The sequence below is a fragment of the Sturnus vulgaris genome, chromosome Z (assembly GCF_052056855.1).
Source record: "Sturnus vulgaris isolate bStuVul1 chromosome Z, bStuVul1.hap1, whole genome shotgun sequence".
In the NCBI taxonomy this organism is placed as follows: domain Eukaryota; kingdom Metazoa; phylum Chordata; class Aves; order Passeriformes; family Sturnidae; genus Sturnus; species Sturnus vulgaris.
Window position 1 is genome coordinate 76,848,752 of NC_142283.1, and position 19,742 is coordinate 76,868,493.

Below are 19,742 nucleotides of genomic sequence, written 5' to 3' on the forward strand. Positions count from 1 at the left end.
CTGGGAACTAGATTCGTTACACCCCTTCATGTTCTTATGCCAGGGGTGAAAATGAGCCTTTTCTCTCATACTTTGAAAAAGAACTGATTTATCTGATTGGAACCAGGAGCCTGAATTTTAAGCACATTAACAACTCAGTTCTGTGTCTGGTCTGTGCACACAATAAGGAGATTTGTATTCCAATAGTGCAAAGCTTTTCATCCTTGTGGCTTACTGCACAGGTGTAATCCTTAACAGAATGGATTACTTTTACAAGCTGGAGTCCCTAAATGAGGCAGTGGGTAGCATTTATGGCTGTCTACATGGACTTTGCCATTTCGAGCCAAGACTCATACTTAGACTTGGTGTGATCCCAGACCTGTATTCCCTTGTCTATCTGCACCTAATCTGTTACCTCCCTAAGATTAAGTTCATTAAAAATGCCATTTCTCTTTCATCACAGGGTATTTTTGTCATTGGAGAGGTGCCCTGAATTCATGATTCTGCCACAGTCCCCATGGGATAGGAGCTAGTGGCCAAGACAGGCTCAGTGTTCATTGCAAGTAGTCTCTGCTTTGCCTACAAGTAGAAGGTTGAACCTGAGGTTTCTCCATCATCATTCCCTAAATATGGAACAGACATACACCTAAAATTAGGCTGGCATAATATGACTACAAAGTGACTTTTGAACACAGCTTGCAGTTCATTTGGCATTTCAAATGTAGTGGAGAAAGTAGCATGGATTAGCTAGTTTTACCTTCCGTGGGAAGCTCTGGATGCATTTGAATTTTGTTGCCAGGCTCTTGGACAATTGCAGGAAATTATATGTGATTTTACAGACTGAGGTTCGTTTTTGGCATCCTGTGGCTCATGTGGAGTGAACCCTGTCTACCTATCCAAAATATAATGAAAGTAATGGTCTTATGTCTCCCATGATTTATTAATTATTTAGGACTACATATATAGATTATCCCCAAATTTGAAGCATACAGTTTCCATTTTAACTCTGATCTGCTGATTTTATTTCACTTAGTCAATCACTTACCTGCCTTTAAAGTGTTTTTAATATCTCTCCCTAAAAGATCATAATCCTAAGAGATCTTAAGATATCCTAAATCCTCTCTAGGAGATTTTATTCTCTCTGTAGGAGGAGATATTGCTATTGCTATTGAGTGACATAGCTAGTCATTCCTTGTGATACCCAGCATTCCTCACACTGGGGATACTTTTAAAGACTTTCAAGTTTTTACTGAAGTTTTCTCATTGTTTAGTGACATAAACTGGGTTTCACTCTTATTTACTGATTTTTTTAAGTGTTTTGTTGAAGATGGGTTTAGTTTGAACACAACATGTTTTGTTGAATTTGATGTTCCCATTACTTTCCAGCCATCATTAGCTTGTCTTTTTGCTCATTAAAACAGGTCTAAACACTCTCTATCCAGTTTCCATGGATGTATTCATACAAGTCCTCTTATTCTACCTATCTTCGTTGGCTAGGAATAATTTGCTATGCTTTATTTATTTATTTATTAATTTGCTGTTATTATTTACCATCAAGCCTTAACAGATTTTATATTTGTGCTGTTGCTGGGCTATTAGAAAACAGCCATGAGCCCTTGTTCCAGTAGAAAAGTTTACCACGTTGTTGATGAAAGCTGGAAACAAAACTGTTGCTAGGATTCAGCACAGTGAATGAGGTAACAAGGCTGGGGGATTTAAAAACAGAGGGCTTAAGATATTGCCACGGGACTTTAGCCAGCTTGATTACTTTCTGAACAATTATGTAATGGCGGCACACTGGACTAAAAGAGTTTTTCTTTTTTGTTTGTTTTTTTTTAATCTAATGTCTCATATCCTGGTTTTTGAACAGGGAAGTTTCAAAATATTATCTTAGAAACAGAATTACTCATTTGGAGCTGAGGTATGATAACCAAGGAGATTTTCTTCATCCCCTTCTAAACAGAAATCACCTGATTTACTTCCCAGTTTTCTTTCCCTTCGCTTAAACTTAAAATGTCATTTTCTTTTCCCTCAAAAAGCACAGCTCTTCTCTGATTTCCTGTGAGACTCTGGGGGGGATGCATTGTAAAGAGATGAACTTTTTTTTGTTTTGGTTTTGTGGTTTTTTTTTTTTGTTTGTTTTATGGGTTTTTTTTGGGGGGGGGAGAGATATCGTTGGGTTTTTTTGGTGGGTTGTTCTTTTGTTTGGTTTCGTTTGGTTTTGGGTTTTTGGGGGTGGTTTTGTTATTCACCTTTTTTTGTTCGTTTATTTGTTTTATATTGTAATTTATTTTTTGTTGTTTTAAACCACGTGATGTAATGATGATGAGACTGGAAACTGGGGACAACTCTGGTGAGACTTAATGTCAGAGATTGGAATTGCTGATTTTCAGGTTCAGGGAAAAAAAAAACAAAACTAGATAGATGATGGATAGATGATGGATAAATGGATGGATGGATGGATGGATGGATGGATAGATAGATAGATAGATAGATAGATAGATAGATAGATAGATAGATAGATGGACTGATAGCCAAGACTTAAACATCAACAGCAGAAATTAATTTGAGAAACCTCTAACTACAAGTAATAGCAATAATAGCTGTTGCCTTCATGACTTTCATGACAAAACAAGGTGAGGAAGGCAATTGGAGCAAGTGAGAAAAGGAAGGTATTTTCTCTTTGAAAACTGATATTTTCAACAGAATTTAATGGTTGTGGCACCGACTGAGCTGACAGCTCCAAAAAAAGAAATCTTAAAGTAACCCTGACAGTCCACCTACATTACAGATGCAGAACTGCCAGAGGGACCAATCACAGAAAGGTTGTCTCCCAACCCACCTGCTAACAAACCAGTTTCAATCTGTAACATAGACAGGAACTTCACTAGGATTAGACTTAGGCATTGCTACAAATTAGACATGGCCAAAGTTGAGCTCAGTGACAGTGCATGGCTATTGTTGTATTTATCATTTTGAGCTGCTATGGCAGAGGACTTAATTGTGTAGAACTCATGGCCACAGCAATGCTGATGGTCACAGAATCACTCAAATGCGAATTATCTTCAGGCTTCTGGAACCTTTGCCTTCAATTTTAAAATGCAAGCTTTAGAAAGGAAAATATAATGTGTGTGTGTGTGTGTATGTGTGTTACATATTGACATATTTCAGTGCCCTGCTGGACCATTCAAATTTGTACAAAAGGAAACTTTTCCAGCTTTGAATTATATTCATATTCAGGGTTTCTTTTTCAACTAGCAGAAATAAAAGGCAAAACTATGTGCAGTATATTTATCACTCCCTGGCTGTGTCTTTACAAGGTACCTGATATACACTGGTGGCTACCAATGAAGAGTTGAAGCCAGAGCTCAGCCTCTTAGGAACCATATTCTTTATACACAAAGCCACAAACTGATTATTTTGTATCAGTCAACACTTATTCTTTGCAATCTGAGCTTATTTTTTGAAAAGGTTTTGCGTTTATTTTCTGGCTTTAGAGAAGATGAAATTTCTTCTGAGAATTTTTGTTCATGTTTGGAAATGAAGATTGACATCAAACTTTCCTGTTGTGCATGTTTTTCTATTGGAGTCATGACATCCCACTCTTAGAAAAAGATTTTGAATAGGATTCAGTTATTAAATATGAACTTTTAGTTTTTACACATGTAAATTTATACATTTTCTGGAACAACTGTTATTTCTACCTGGAAATTAATTATAAATACCCAGAAAATGATGCTGAAAATATTCTGATTTGGAGTTACTGATTCTAATGGCAATAATGAGAATGGTCTTTGATGCATCTGTACCCTGTAATTTTCATTAGTCAGATGAAAAGATGAAAGATCAGACTGTAATATCAGTTACGTCAGTGAAGCTTCATTGTTTTCCTCTTGTGTGACTCTTCTCAGAAGGCAAAACAAATCCCAACATCTGATTTTCTATCTCATCTTTTCCTAAAGACTGCCTAAAGTTCCATAACCATCTGGGCTCCCTTGCCTGTGTCATATTTGTTCTCTTCATGGAAAGAGATTCAGATTTTATGTAAGTCATCTCCATAGGGGGAAGTCCTGCTACCTGTTAGCACAGTGACTGATTCTTCAAAAAATTAAACATAATACTGTGTCTTTAATGTCGCTCACTGAATTACAAATTGGGGAGCTGGCACTTCTCTCATTTTATTCATCCTAATTACAATTGCCCTGTCACTGAGATGCCAGCCTGACTAAGAGCAAATCAGGTAGTGACTCCCCAGGGTCTTCTTTGTAACAAGAAGGCTGTCTCTAGTGGCTTCAAAATGACAATTTCCTCTCTTTTACTTCAAAGTAGAGTGTTTCCCCTGGACAGTTTCACATTTGATTATTTTCACTAGCCTCTCTGTCTTGAGTTGCTTGATTAGCATCTCAGTCACCTAAGAAATTAGACTAAAATTAGACTAAAGTTTGTGCCTTGGAAGAAAGACAAAAAAAACAAAAAACCAAAAAAAACCGCAAACCAAACCAACCAACCAACCAACCAACCAAACAAAAACAGCAACAACAAAAGAAATGAAAGATAAAAAAGAAAAAAAAAAAAAGAAAAAAAAGAAAAATTATCTTCCCTGTAGGGAAGGAATTGAAGGTACAAGAGGAATGAAACCAGGACTGGCTTCTTGTTTAGGAAGTATATCATTACTTTCCTACAGAAATTTTAAAGGGACAGCTAATTTACACTCTTGTTTGAAGAAAAACCTATCCATCTCGGCTTTTTTTATAAGCAAATTCAAATAATATGTCATAAACTCCTCCCAAATAACAAAGAAAATTCTTTAATTCCAGCATAGGAGTGTCAACACAGATTCAATTCCTTGGTAGAGAACCTAAGGCTTCAGCTGCTGGTTATATTATTTCTACTTGGCCATTCTAGCACAAAGGAGAGACACTTCTGTACAAATACCATGATGGTTTAGGTTTCACTGTGTGTGAAAACCAAAAGCCAGCCTGGATCCCTGGAGCACACGAGCCTTACTGATGCTGAAACTCATGGTTCTGTCTCACTGAACTGCCTGATTTGTCTGTCTTTCCAGCTCCTGGGACATCTGCCACCCTGGTTCTTAGACACCAGATACAAGGATTATCACAGCTCCAGTGCTGTCCAAAGAGACAGCAAGTGGTGAATCTTTGTTGTTTTTTTGGGTTTTTTTGGGGTTGGTTGGTTGGTTGGTTGGTTTTCTGTTGATTTTATTTGTTTGTTTGATTTTTATTTTTATTCTTTTTTTCGTAGCTCCAATTGTTACTGGTTTGTGTTTGCCTTCAGAATCGTGATGTTGTTGATATTTTTGTACATTTATTTTTCCTATTCAAAAGATTTACAGAAATAAGTCTGGAAGAAGTCTGGTTAATATCCAGCGCATGTCTCATGCTAAAGAGAAAGATGGAATAATTTGCAGTGTCCAGTTGCACTTGATCAAATGATTACTGTCTTTCCATCTGGTTGTAAAACATTCCCACCTTTCACTAATTCGTCTAAATTTCTGCCGTTCCAGTCAAACCGAAATTTATTACTGCCCACTTACCCTGATTTACTTCTGAAATTATTTGCATGGCTTCTGTCAATGCTATTTGCATATTTTTATTATGAATAGTGCTTATTTGGGGGCAGATTTGATTTATGAGTGTTTGGCATGCTATGCCCAGTTATTTAGTTTTCATTTCTGATTTGCACAAAGGGAATGAGAGAAGTGGTAATTCTTTTTCTTTTGACGCAGAATATGTGCAGGACCAATAACACTTGAATAAGAAATTATTGTATTTTGTTTTATTTTGGTTTTAGGGTTAAATTCTCAAATGTACACAATTACATGTCTTGTCAAGCCTGTATAGCAAATGAAAATTATTCTTTCCTATATTCAGCTCAGCTCAAAACCAGTATAGAAACTTGAAAGGAAAGATGTAATTACTGAAACAAATCCAAAGAAAGGAAAACAAAACTAACAGGGAAAAAAAATATTTCTGCTGTAGTATCTTCATCCTTACCAAAAAGGATGTTCTTCAATAGAGACTATGAAATTCTGTTTGATGTTCCTTTTTGCTTTCTCTCATGCAACTTTATTTGTATGTTAAAACCCACTTTCAGTCACAGAAAAATGAGACAATAATTCTTTCCACTTTTTTTTTTTTGTACAATTTTGTATTAATTACTTTTCTGAATATTTTTCCACATATTTTTGAGGTAGAAAGACAAAAGAGATATGTTCAACTTCTCCTCTTTGAAGTCAACTTTTGAGGTTTTTTGCATTTTGTTGTTTTTTTTTTTTTTTCACTGACCAGAAAACAAGGAAAAAAAAAAAAAAGGCAGAAAAAAATTTTGAAATTTCTTGAATCAGAGCTGACTTTCACAATCCAACTTTTTTGTGACTCAGGAGCTAGTTTTGAGACCAGATACTTCTTGCAACAGAGGTAGAAATGATGCAACACAGAGTGGCTACTATGTCATGATTCTTCCTTCCTACAAAGCTTTATCTCAAATACATGAAGGATTATCACCTGACATCTACCTAGCAACAGAAAGTCTGAATTGGCACTTTTAAAAGAGCAAATCATGTGAATATGTGGGTAGAATTCACATAATTTAAATGTAGCCACCTCAGAGTTTGGTCCATAACAAAAACCACAGTATTGTAAGGAATTGGAATGGTAGCAGAAGAATTTCTGGAAAGTAAGTAATATCATCAGTTATAGGGAAATATCTTAGTCTGATTGCAAGTCTGACTATTCTTAAACAAGCACAGGGAACTATTCCCAGAGGAAAGTTGTAATTAATTGTTCAGCCTCTACTAAATTAGGTAGAATAGAGAGTATTCTGTGTAGGCTACTGTAATCACTTGATGTAAAAATATAGTTACTTCAATAAGCTTAATTTAGGCTGAATTGCAGTAGCACTAATAATACAAAACTTTGTGGAAAATATTAGGTTCTTCCTTACTGGACAGTCAAAGGAAAGAACAATTGCTGGAAAACTGTTCTTTGTCTCTGTAAACCAACATCTAGTTGAAACAAAATAATATTATTACATTTTATATATGGGGGGTGGAGTATACACGTCTCATAATACTCAGTGAACTTGTACCTGAAAAATAAGAGCGAAATTTAAATATCAGTATTATGCTGAATTCAGTAAAGGCTCCCTTTTTAGAACTCAGCTTTTCCATTGTGCATAGAGAACACTGCCATCCTGCAGACCAACCTGGCACGATCCAGGACAAAGGGCAGTTTCATAAAGAGGTATTTGTTTTGAGACTCTTTCAGCCCCTAAGCTTTCTTTGTTCTCTTCTGTCCCTGCTCTTATTCCCTTATTTGAGATAGGATTTGGTCTCAGGGGATGGATCCTAGAGAGATTCCCAGAGATGAGCGCTGCTAATGCAAGTTTTATTCAAGGTTTACTAAGATTTCCTCCCACTACAGAAAACCACTGGTAGGGCATGGATGAGTCTTGTTCCTCTGAGGAGTGCAAGATGTGGTTCTGGTACCTACCTCACTTCTGGAGAATAAGTAGAGATACTGGCAATGGTGTTATTTGATACAATTTGTGTTTCCATGCAGCTCATTTTAGAATGCCCCTGTAAAAATTCCTCATTCTCGTTAGCTGGTTGCTATGTCATTAACTCACTGTAGAGTCCCCATAATGTCCCATTATACTGTATTCTCAAGCTTTTGGCTGCTAATTAAGCATGGAACATTCTTGATTGTTACAGGTCTGAAATTAAAGGAAGGAAAACTTACATTATGAATAATACTGTTAAATAATAATAATAATAATAGGATTAATGGACACCCAACTATGTACATAATTAGTCTAATTCCAATGAGAGTGTGATGGTGAATGTTTTATCTGTGTCACCAAGCCCCTGTAGTATAATTACAGACCTATTTTTTCAATGCCTAGTGTGTATTATTCATTATATTATGTGAAGAATTGAGCCTCTGTTAAAAAAAAAAAAATACAGAGCAGACAGTTTAAAACTGTTTCAGAAGGGTTCTTTTATGTTTTATTTGTTGACAAAGTTTTAGGTTATTTCCATTGCCTCATTCTGTTCTCATTTTTGATCAGTAATTATAATGTCAACATAGCCTCTACTAACTTCATGAACAAAATAAGCTACAATAATGAAAGTACAGGTCTCAAAATTGAAGAGGAAAAAAAGGTCTACTCACGTCCAAAAGTAAAGATTTCTAAAGTAGAAGTGATTATGTTATTCTGGATTATTCAAGTATATGTTAAGCAAGACTTCCAACCCTCCACCCACTTCTAGGTATTGCTTAGACTCACTCAATAAAGACTTTGTTAAGCAGATCAGCTATATGTTAAAACAGAATAAAATCCACTCACACCACTTGTTTGTATTTAAAACTGTTCCCAACACTTCTTATCTAATTTTTTAAAGGTAAATAAATTACTTATATTCCTATAACATCAGTTAATAATATGTATTTCATCTTTTCTGTATTATCTCCCTATTCCATTAGGAGCTTATATAATCGAGCTTTGAGTAAATTTAGATCAGTAAATGACTGCATGTCACCAGACACAACTGTTGAAGCCTAGACATCTCCTTTTTCCCTTTATGGCAACCTGAAAAAAGTAATTCTGAACAGTAGCCTCAGGAGCACAACAATTTTGGTTGCAAAGGACCTTTGGAGGTTATCTGGTTCAATTTCCATCCTGAAACAGGGCTAATTTGGATCAGGTTATTACATGGAATGATGGATCAATTCTACATGGAATTTTCACGGAATTCTGGGAATGAAGAGGAGAAAGGATCCTAAAATATCAGACATTTTAGCAGGACCTCAGAGAAAAAGGATGTTCCAATCCACAAAATACATTATTTTTTCAAAAAGTATTTTTCTCATTCAGCTCCTTCCATTCTTCACTGGGGTAGCACATGAAAGTAGTCAAGCTGACTTACCTTGTGAGGAGTTCAAGTACAAGATATTTTTCCAGTGAATACTTGTTGAAAAAGAATTAATATTTCTAAATTTAAGACTGAGAAAAATACACCTGAACATTAACAAATTTTGAGTGGTTTTGACATTCTGCAATATTGACAGAGCAATAATTTGAATTTAGATGAGTAACAGCATAAAGAACCTTGTATCCCTAGGATTGTGCTCTTGCTTTTTTCTTTTTATTTTGACAAGAATGTAGATTTAAGGCGAACTAAAGCTTTGAAAGTTGCAGTGAAACAACCCTGAAACTTCATGTCCAAAGCTATTGGTTTGGATGACTCTGCATTTTCTTGCCAAATCCAACTATTTCCACAATGTCTTCTCTTCCCTCTAAAATAAATAAAACATAACAATGCCATTTCCAAATATGCCTAGGAAGCTTCTGTGTTTCTCCTCCATAATATCGTGGATGAGGGTGAAATCTAAACACAAAGTTTAGTGTGAATCACCTTATTTATTCTCTGAAGCCTTATAGTAGTTATCAACTATTGTCTGGATTTTGTTATACCTTTTTTTTTTTTTTTTTTTTTTACTAATTGGAAATTAATTTTGGGAGTGTATGTCAGTGTAGCTAAAGAGTGTCCTTAGAAGGTCTTGTGGTTGGAAGGCAGTAACTTGTAAAGCATGCCATAACTGCAACAGTGCTGTGAAAGCTGGAAATGTTGATTCCAGGCTGGTTTTGTTTAGTTCTTCACAATATCAAAGATTTTTTTGCAGATATATTTCTCTAATTTCTGGTTTATTTCCAGAGCTGAGTGATTTTGTATCATTTGGGAAGTCAGAATTTTCAAGGTCTTCATCCTTATCCTAATCCAACAGCTCACTGAACAAGGATAAAGGAGCTTGATTATGAAAAGATCTAAGCTCTGTGTTTTGCTTGTGTCTAGTAGCAATTATTTATAGTTAGTATTTATATTTTGGCATGATCATTATTATTAGCACTGCTTCATTTCCAAATACTGAAAAAATTATGCTGCAAAATGCAGTTTATTTGAATATTAAAATTCTATATCCTTAATTCTTTTAAAAGAGTGGTCAAGGGAATAGATAACCGTGACAAAAACATCCATTTAAATTCATGCAATAGATCTAAAACTACCAAAATTTATAGCGCTGTTCAGATCTGTCCTTTATTTATCATGATAATAACAGTAACTTATTTTTATAGAACAATGTTCCATGAAACAGGGTGAAACGAATAGGACAATAATCCTTGTCCTAATTTTTTTAGTAACAGACCAAAGCAAACAGGTTTTCAAAGGATAAAATGTCCTTTTAAAATATGTGCTCTCTCCTTCTCCTCTCTACAACCTTTGCCTTCACAACATTTTTGAAACTTTTCCATTTCCCAGTATCCAGTGGCACTGGACTGCTCTGTATCAGCTTTGCTACTCTTGCAGCTTTCTTAAATTCCAGTGTGGGTTTCATTTAAATTCATTTCAGCCACATGCTTCCCCTGTCTACAAGGTTCCTGACCCAGCACCAGCCTCCTATTCTAGGAGGACCATTTTGGTTTGGGAAGGTTTTCCTGTTTTCTTTGACAGTGTGTGCAGGTGTGAATATGCTGTCACAATTTCCAACATGGCAGAAGGGAGTTAAATCCCACCAACTCAGAACATTCTGTGATTCTGTGATCTGAGGTTAGTGAGTCTAAAATCAGAATTATGTCTAAGAACTTCTGTACTGTTTGTCTATCTTGTTTGGAGAGACTAAAATTCAATATAGACTATAAAGTCTGTACAATTTACCTCCTACAACAAAACATCACTTGCCAGGGTAGAAAATTCACTTGGCATCCTCAGAAAATAAAGTCCTCATCCAATCTTGAACATATGGGTAACTGGTAACTTGGCAGTTTGGGTAACTGAGTTAAAATCTTCTTTAGAAACGTGGTGATTTTGAAGAAATTGTGTTCTCCTTCAGCTTAAAATATAGTCAGAAGAGACTGATAGTGCTTCTGAGGTACTTTAGGCATCATTACTCTTCAAATGAGCAAGCTGTTCTGGAAACCTTAGATGTGTTCATAATTCTAATAACTACACAGACGTCCTAGACATTCTTATCTTATTTTTCATTCTGGAACAAAATATCAATATGAGTCAGAGAAGGGTGTTTGGTTCCTCATTTTAATAGTCATTCAATCCACTGTGAAGTAGCAAAAAAAAAAAAAAAAACAAAAAAAACCCAGGTCTTTTATGAGCCTTTAAGTGAGGTCAGACATATTCTTCAGTCATACATATTTGAATTAGGAGGTACTGTGGGCAAAAGGAGTGAATAAAATGTTCCAGAACTGAATGATGAGAGAAGGTGGGAGGGTTTGTTTATTACAGCAGGAAAACCTGTCTGTTTCCTAGAAAAATAAATTACTCAGCTCAAGAAAGACAATATCTGGCCAACAAAGGTTATTCAAAAGTAGAGGAGATGAGTGTGCATACTCAAAGGCCATTGCCACCAAACATAGAACAGAGGATTATGAGCCATGTGACTACTTCTGAAAAGAAAGAGGAAAGTGGAGGGCATGGAAGAGCATTGGTAGCACAGAGTGCAAAATTAAGCCATACCAGACAAAATCAGTCTTGGTCTTTTTGTTCATGATGAATTGCAGTGTCCTTTGAAATGTGTTAAAGAAAAATGACGAACACTTCAGGCACTTTACACTAAAAATCCCTCCACGTGTTCATCTTCACCATGAATGGCATAGCTTCAAACCAGACATTTCATGCACTTGACTAGCAGCTCTGCTATCTAACAGCAGTAGCAAGCAATTGTCACCTTAAAGACATCAGGAAAAAAAATGCCAAAAATTCCTTATGTCTGACCAGAAATCAGTCAGCACGGACAACTGTATTTTGGTAAAAAAGCCTTCATATCAAATCAGTTTGCATTACCAGATTGAAGTTAGAAGCACTCATTTGTTGCCAGCTTACCCAAAGGGAGACAAGGCTGACTGATGACCTACTGCCTTCCTTCCCTTTCTTCTCTCATGGACTCCATCTCACAGAACTCTCTTCTGACTAGAAGCTCATTATGAATGGAGACTAAAACATTACAGGGGTTGCAAAATTCCAACTGGCACCATGAAGGACAGGACAAGGCAAAATAACTAAATCTTCAGTATCAGGTCAAAAAATAAGACAGATTTTGACTACATAGGACAAAGTACCTTACTGGTTGAGTCTACTTTTTTTTTTGCCATATATTGTTTTTCTACTTACTCCTTGTTGGGTTTTTTTGTTTTGTTTTGTTTTGTTGAGGTTTTTAGTGTTTTTTGGTTTTTATTTTCCCAATTCTTAACATTCTAGATGTATACATTTCCACATACACACCTATAAAGTTAACCTACTACTGAGCCATTTTTGAGTGAAATAAAAAGTACAGTGATAAAGGGTCCCATTTGAGCAAAACAAAAGATCCCACAATTTCCCACTTATGCAGTACTTTCAGACATTGTCTTTCAAATATCCTAGGGCCCAAAATTTCCTAACCACTGAGACTTCTAGGGCTACATCTGTAACTATTTCAACAGAGTAGTCCAATAATCAGTGAAATTTTATTTTCTTTTTCCCAGGAGATTCTCTTCTTTTGAAATGTCTCTTTTTCCAAAGTCAGTATTAACTATCCAGACGTCTACATGATACATAAAATTATAGTTCTGACAATGAGAAATCAACATGACCTTATCAGAGCATTTAATTCTGATGAAACAAGGTGATTCTTTTCATCCATATGTTTTATTTCTATTGATGCTGATCTCAACTACCTTTTTCTCTGAAAAGAGCAGTGAAACCACTGTTGGTATAGTGTTTCATTTGCAAAATCAGATTTTCTGATTGTTCCATCATGGAAAAGTTCTCTTTGCTTTAATGTAATTACAGTTCAGTAGCTGATTTCTTTTGAACAAAATGGGATTGATTATGTGAATAACATTTTGTTATATTAATCAGATTTTCTAGTCAGATCCATTACCTCCCTGTTTGTACACATCCTTTGACTCCCCTGCCCACTAGAAATTGCACTGTTTGAGACAAACGTTTTAATGCCTAAATCATCTTAAATGCTTAAATCATCATAAATGCCTCAAGCATCTTTGCAAACCACCACCTGCAATGGCCAGTGAGAGCATCCTGCTTTTTTTCACAGGGACAGGTCAAGCAGTTTTATGACTAAGTACCTGCCTTTGCTGAACACAACAGGAAACAAAGGATTAAGCCAGGAACAATAATCTCATGGGAAACTCATGGTCAACAGGCTATTATTGGGATCATTTTACTTTTTAATATTAATTATCCCTCCACTAATAAGATGTCACAATTGCCTCATTATAGTTATATTTGATGTGGTTTAAAATTATTTGAGAACCATCAAGAGTCAGTAAGAATTTGCAAAGGACTTAATGTTTTTAAAGTTTGATCTGGACAGACTTTTCTTCTTTTTTTTTTTTTTTTTAGGGGGGAATGAGGATATGGATGATGGAAAAGAGCAGTCTTTTCATTTATATGATAATGCATGTCTTTCATAGACAGTGACAGGCCTACAATAGAAAGTTATTAGGTAACCTCCTGTCTACAGAGATGCTTTGAATACAATTCTTTTCCAGCATTATTAAGTTACTGCCTTTGTTAAACAACCAGTTTTGGTCAGTCCCACAAAACATGCCTCAAATAAGGTGCAACTGTACAATAGAACATTTCCTGAGAAGTTTAACCATGAAATAGTACATTTTCATATTTAAAATGGGGACTATCACTAATAGCCTTAATGCCTTACCCAGCCAAAGGGAAAAGAAAAGATAAAAAGGAAACTAAGGACATTTATAATAGTTCTTTTATTCTCCAAGATAAAATCAAAAGTTAGGATTATTTTTAGTTGGGTCTAGCTACCTGAATGTTAAACTTTTAGCTAAAGCTGTCATCCAGAAACTTTGTGTATCAATGGAAAGTGACACCTAGAGATGGTGATTCATCCCATCGAGACTGAAATTTTGGGATGGGATGAATCACACCCAGAACTCCCAGTATTTCACCACTGACTATGGAGTCAGACTGAGCATCCAGCTTTGACTAGTTACACAGGGCTGCTGTAAGTACGTGAGCCACATTTCACTTGGTGAAGTGGAGAATAAGGAATTCTGAATTATCTTTCTTACTAACATTACTTATTTCCATTCTAAATCTTGGCCTTCCGAGGAAAGAATAGTTAATTTTTCTGAAATCAAGGATCAGAGCACTGAATTTTGGCAGCTCTTGTTATAACAAGGAGTGACCACTACCCTGTGTTTGTTCAGCATTTTACTTTGTATTGACATTAACACATGAAAGTTGTTTTGGTCATAGTTTAATTAATGCTGCTGGAGAAGGGTGGCATCTTCTTATAAAACCTGTTGATGTACAAAAATTAATCACTGGACCACACTGTCTTATTTCTAGGGACTATAATGGACATTTTTTTCTTAATTTACATAAAGAGTCAAGAAAAATTCAAAGTACTGTGGAAGCAGTTAGTCTTGGATATATTGTGCATACATAACTCCTTGTGTGGCTAAACCCAAGTATCAATGAAGTTAGATGGAGTGTGCTTCATCATTAAAGTCTGTCTTCAGAAACTGCACAATGACAGCTAAAACTTTTTTCTTTTCCTTTTTTTTTTCCTCCTTTTTTATATTTTTTTTTTATTTGAATGCTCAGAAGAGATAAGAAAGCCAGAAGAAGAACAGATGTGTTAGAAGTGTGAAATGGATTAACATCAAAGCCCCCTGGGAAAATCTGAAACATGAAATGAAGGATCCTGAATGACAAGAGCTATTCAGAATGCATTAAAAGCTCTGCAGTGCATTTTGGTGCTGTCTGTGTGAGCAACGCAGGGCCCTGTGTGCTAAGGAGAGATGCTGATAACGAAAGCTCTGTGAACTTCAGGGAAATTCAGTTCATCGCTGAGAACTCACCTTGTGGTACAATTTGAATGAGACCGGAAAATCACCCAAACTGGTGATTGCCAATATTTATCATCTCAAGTGACACGAAGTGAGTGGATAATTTAAGCCCTGGACTAACAAGGCTATAGGTGAAACAGCAAGGATTTAAAAATCAGAATCTAGTTTAGTAATAGATTTGTTGAGTGTTTGAATCTAACCATAGGTATTTATCAGTGGACAGATTAGAAGAATATTTTTATATGCTTAAGATCAGAGAAGGTAAATAAGAAAAAAAACCTGCAAGATATTTTTTCAATTTTTGGATTTTTACACAGATTGTTTGCAAGTAGATGATTTATAGCTTATGCAAATTTATGTTCACAAATGTTTTCTGATCTGGCAAGCACAGGTTTCCATATAGTTGTTGATGGAAAGAGGTCACTGATTTTCAAACTGTGAAGGAGACTATACAGCTTAGTGATGAGTTTTTACTTCATCTAAACCCAATGAAAGTCAAGGGAAATGGGTCAAATATTACAGAAAATATATAAAGATTTGTTCTATGCTTGGGGACTGAACATACTGCAGTCTCAGCATATAAATCTCACAGCAGACATTTTGGACAAGTACAAGCCCAGCTAATATTCAGAGAAAAGGGGACTCTTTCAGTTGGCTACAATGGACTTCTGATGAGAACTGAGAAGAACTTGCAGTGAAAAGCTGCCCGAAGTCAATACCAGCTCTTCATACAATAAGAATTGTATTCATTCCTGAATATCTCTCTTGTACAGACATCATCATGAGTTCAGTGAAAATCCCAGGCCTTTGAGCTCCATTCCAAGTAGTGTTTTCATCCCACTGCTGATACAGAGCAAAGCCAGAGTTTATCTTGACAAGGTGCTGCTGTAGCCATCTGCAGGTGTTTAAGGCTGGGTTAAAAACAAAACAAAACCAACAATCTCAAACAGAATCAGGTTTCTTCACAGCCTGAAACACAGGCCAGTTCTCAGAGATTAGCATCCTTTGGTGCAAAGGTTTCTGCCCCTACTGATCTCTGCCAAGTTTGGGACAGGAGCATCAGGGTCCAATACAAGTGAATTTTTGAAGTGTACATTTCTATATTATTTTTTAGCCTTGTCTGGCACTTTAGCTTATATGTTCTTTGAAATATGTCATGAGCTTTAAAGGATTTCCAGTTTGCTTGTGTATGCTATCTACAAACCCCATTATTAATAGAATGAAGTACAACTGCTGCATCTGCCATACTGGCAGCTGACTTATTCTTTTGAGCTCCTTTTCCCCATTGTTTTTTGGGTTGTTTTTTTTTTTTTTTTTTTTTTTTTTTTGGTTTGTTTGTTTGGTTTTGTTTTTTTCAAAAATGACAAGGGATTACCTGGAAATGACATAACTTTCCTTTATTCCATAGTAAAACATTTAGAAAAATATAACTAGGGAACAATTCATTTTGATGTCTTTCAGGTAAAATAACATGCTCCAGACTGAAAGTTTTATAGTTAGAAGAATCTATTCTAACAGAATCTATTAGTTTGTAAATCAATATCTCCTGTTGATTAATTTCCTATTAAAAAGTGCATGTCTCTACGCTGTGTTCTACCAAGATCAGTTGTATTATTGGACTAAACAATGTGATTCTTCCAACTTTATTTATGTTCACACAAATAATCCCATTATGTGTTCAACATAACAACTCTTAAAAATGAATATTCTCTGAATATGTGTTCCAGCACAGAACATTTTTTGGCACAGACTGTAGTTAAAATTTTAAATAAAATGTGCAAGAATTCAAAATACAGGGAGAGGTGGATTTTACTTATATTTAGAGGTATATATCTAAGCTAGACAATTTTGCCTTCATTTACAATCAACAAACAGAGAAATACAAGTTGTAGGAGAGAATCATTTGCCTGACATTTCAAAGATCTATTTAAGCAATAAATTATTCACAACTTAGAATTCTTTATTTCTATCCAGTAACCACACACAGAGTGGTTAACTTAGTTACAGACACCTAAAATTTTGTTGATAAGATTCTTTTAAAAATTTGAACTAGTGTCCATCAATTTTAGTAGCAATTAGCGTTAACATGGTTTCATGGAAAACAAATAGATTGGATGTGCTGGTAAAAAAAAAAAAAAAAAGGAAACAAAAAGTTTCCCCAAAAGATGATTTTGGAAGCATTGAGATAAAGAGTTTAGTCTTCTCTAATACAAGTGCAATATTGAATTAAACAATGATAAGCAGTCTTAGAAATTATTGTCTATGTAAATTTATCATGTAGTTGAAAAATATTTTCTTCCAAATAGGAGGAGTTGTGCCTATAGGTATATCTAAGTCCCTCATCATCTTTCTCTGCCTTTATGAATACATTCTCTGCAGCTGTACTTCAGTTTTGTGATAGCCAAAAAAATGCACTAGAGACTGGATTTTTTTTGAGAGCTAAAACTTTGTATCATCCTCCACTTAGTATGACTTCAGGTGTGCTTACATTTATACCAGAGTACAAATTGCTTCTTTAGTTACATTTGTGAGACACCTTGAAAGCTAAGGAATAATAACTCAAATATCCATGACAGTTTGCAGGCAAAGTCCAAGATTTTCGAATTAACTATTTAATCTCATGAGACCACTTTGCATCTCCTGTTATAAAAGTCATTTTAGATTCAGCCTTTTCTGCAAACCTGGATGGACAAATTGGCTGTGCAAGGATGGAGACAGCTCTTTTTGAAAATCCAAATCCAGCTTTTTCAATGCAGCAGTGACACAGAGAAAACACAACAGAACTAATGCAGTTTTTGCACATTCTGGGTAAATTATAAAATAATTAGTCATGTTTCAGTTTAAATAACATGAAAAAACTCCTTTAATTGAGATTCTTAATTAATAGTTGAAAGATTAATCAATCAATAATTATAACTATCATTATAGGGTGTAATTGTGCTTAATTGGAGGGGCTGATTAATGATCAGAATAAACCTTTCAAATTCTCACACTTGAAAATGTTGGGAAGTGATGGATTCCAACTCATAGAATTAAAAAGGAATCCAAGGATCATTGAAGACGTATTCAGCTGCCTGGCCACAAATTGAAACCATGGGATTGAAGTGCAGTAGAGCTTTCCATTGTTAGATATATGCACTACTGAGTTACTGCTGCACATGTGTTAGTGTGAGCAAAATATTCATCAAAAGATCATAAACAATACCTGTTCTGGAAATGGCAAGCTTTGTTTTCTCCATCCAAAATCTAAAATTTGGTATGCATAAATGAAATGCAGCACACCTCTACTTGGGTCATGCCAAGTCCTAATATTTTGCTTACAGTTCAAGAAAAATTTGGATCCATAACTCTAAAGACAGCAGCTGTCCCACACAGGAATGTCTCAGGTGTGCTGTGCCATGCATATTTGTGCAATGCATTCTATGTCTCTCTCATTTATGTTGGTGGGATTTCAGGATTGAAGCTGTCCTCAGCTTGAATGTTTGATAGTTTTCTTCTGCCAGAAGGTAGTAGAAGTTTTTTAAAAATATAAATGGAATAAGCAAGTTTAAAACACATTTTAAAACACCTTCAATTTTCCTTTATTGTTTGTTTTGTAGTATTTGTTTCTGGGTAATTTGTTGTTGTTGTTGTTGGTTTGTTTTTTTGTTTTGTTTTGGGGTTTTTTTGTTTGGTTGGTTGGTTTTTTTGTTTTTGTTTTGGTTTTGGTGTTTTTGTTTTTGTTTTTTGTTTTTTGGGGTTTTTACACAATTCATTAGCTTACAGGTCAGTGCAGTCTCTGGGTATAGCAGATCCAGAGAAAAGACCCTGCCTCTGGTCCCTGCTCTAGAGGAACTCCCTGATTTTTTCACTGAACAATGTTTAATGTCACTGCTTCTCCCAGTCCAGCACCACTGAGTTAATCTGCTTAGTCATTTGGGAATGAAGAGGAAAAAAAAGGTAAAAGCATGAAATTTTAAGCTATTAAGTGGGGTTTTAACTGCATCCTTTATTACCCCCTTACCTGTAGAGCAAAAACACAAAACAAAAAACAAAAATGAAACAAATAAAAAACCAAACAAAAGCAAAAACAAACAAACAAAAAAAAAACACTTAAAAACTCCAAATCTCTAGAGAGAATCTTGTGCTTTAACACACTGAAGCACTGAGCTAAAGATAGTAATGTTATTTGGATCAGAAAATAAAAAAGAAATCCTTAAAGAAGTTAACTGAGAACGGCCAGGGTTGCTGCTGCTGTTAATTTACTTCTTTTCAGGGAAAGCAAGGCAAGCGTATGAAACAAAAGAGAAGAAAGAAGACAAAGAAAGGCAACAAAGAGAAAAATACAGCAAGCATACAAAATTCAGCTTCTCTTTCTGATGCGGACTCTACTTTCCAATGTGGGGAAAAAGAACCACAGTGCAAATTCCTGTTAGCTCCCCAGGAATTCTTACTCATGCTAGACTGTTTAAGATGTTGATTTAGCTGCATTTTGGTGACCAAATCACAGAAGGTTTGTGAAATTATCTTGTCTGGCTAACCCAGACTGCTATTAAACAGAAGACTAAAGCTCTCATAGGAGAGAGGAAAAGGAGTAGGACAAAAAAAAATAGAGGAGTGAAAGCAAAAAATCAACTTGTTTATTGCACAGATTCGAGGCTGCTGATGAGCCTTTTGCCCTGACCCACCTGGGAGAGATTTTCTTTCAAGGAATGCATAATGCTGTCACTACAAATCTCTGATTTCCAGGAGTGGGGTGGCCAGTTTGGGGTAGCTCAGAGAATGGGTGGGTCGCAGCTACCTGTTCTTTCTCTGCTGTGGGGTGAGATGAAACACTTCAACCTTCAGGAGAATCACTCTGACGCCTC

General features: G+C 35.6%; 1 long non-coding RNA gene across 1 annotated transcript; it reads left to right on the forward strand.

Moving 5' to 3' along the window:
- Positions 1 to 1,765: 1,765 nt before the first annotated feature.
- Positions 1,766 to 16,482, forward strand: LOC148219951 (uncharacterized). The gene is made up of 2 exons (XR_015799359.1): positions 1,766 to 1,900; positions 14,651 to 16,482. It is a non-coding gene; the product is annotated as an uncharacterized LOC148219951 (long non-coding RNA).
- The last annotated feature ends 3,260 nt before the right edge of the window (positions 16,483 to 19,742 follow it).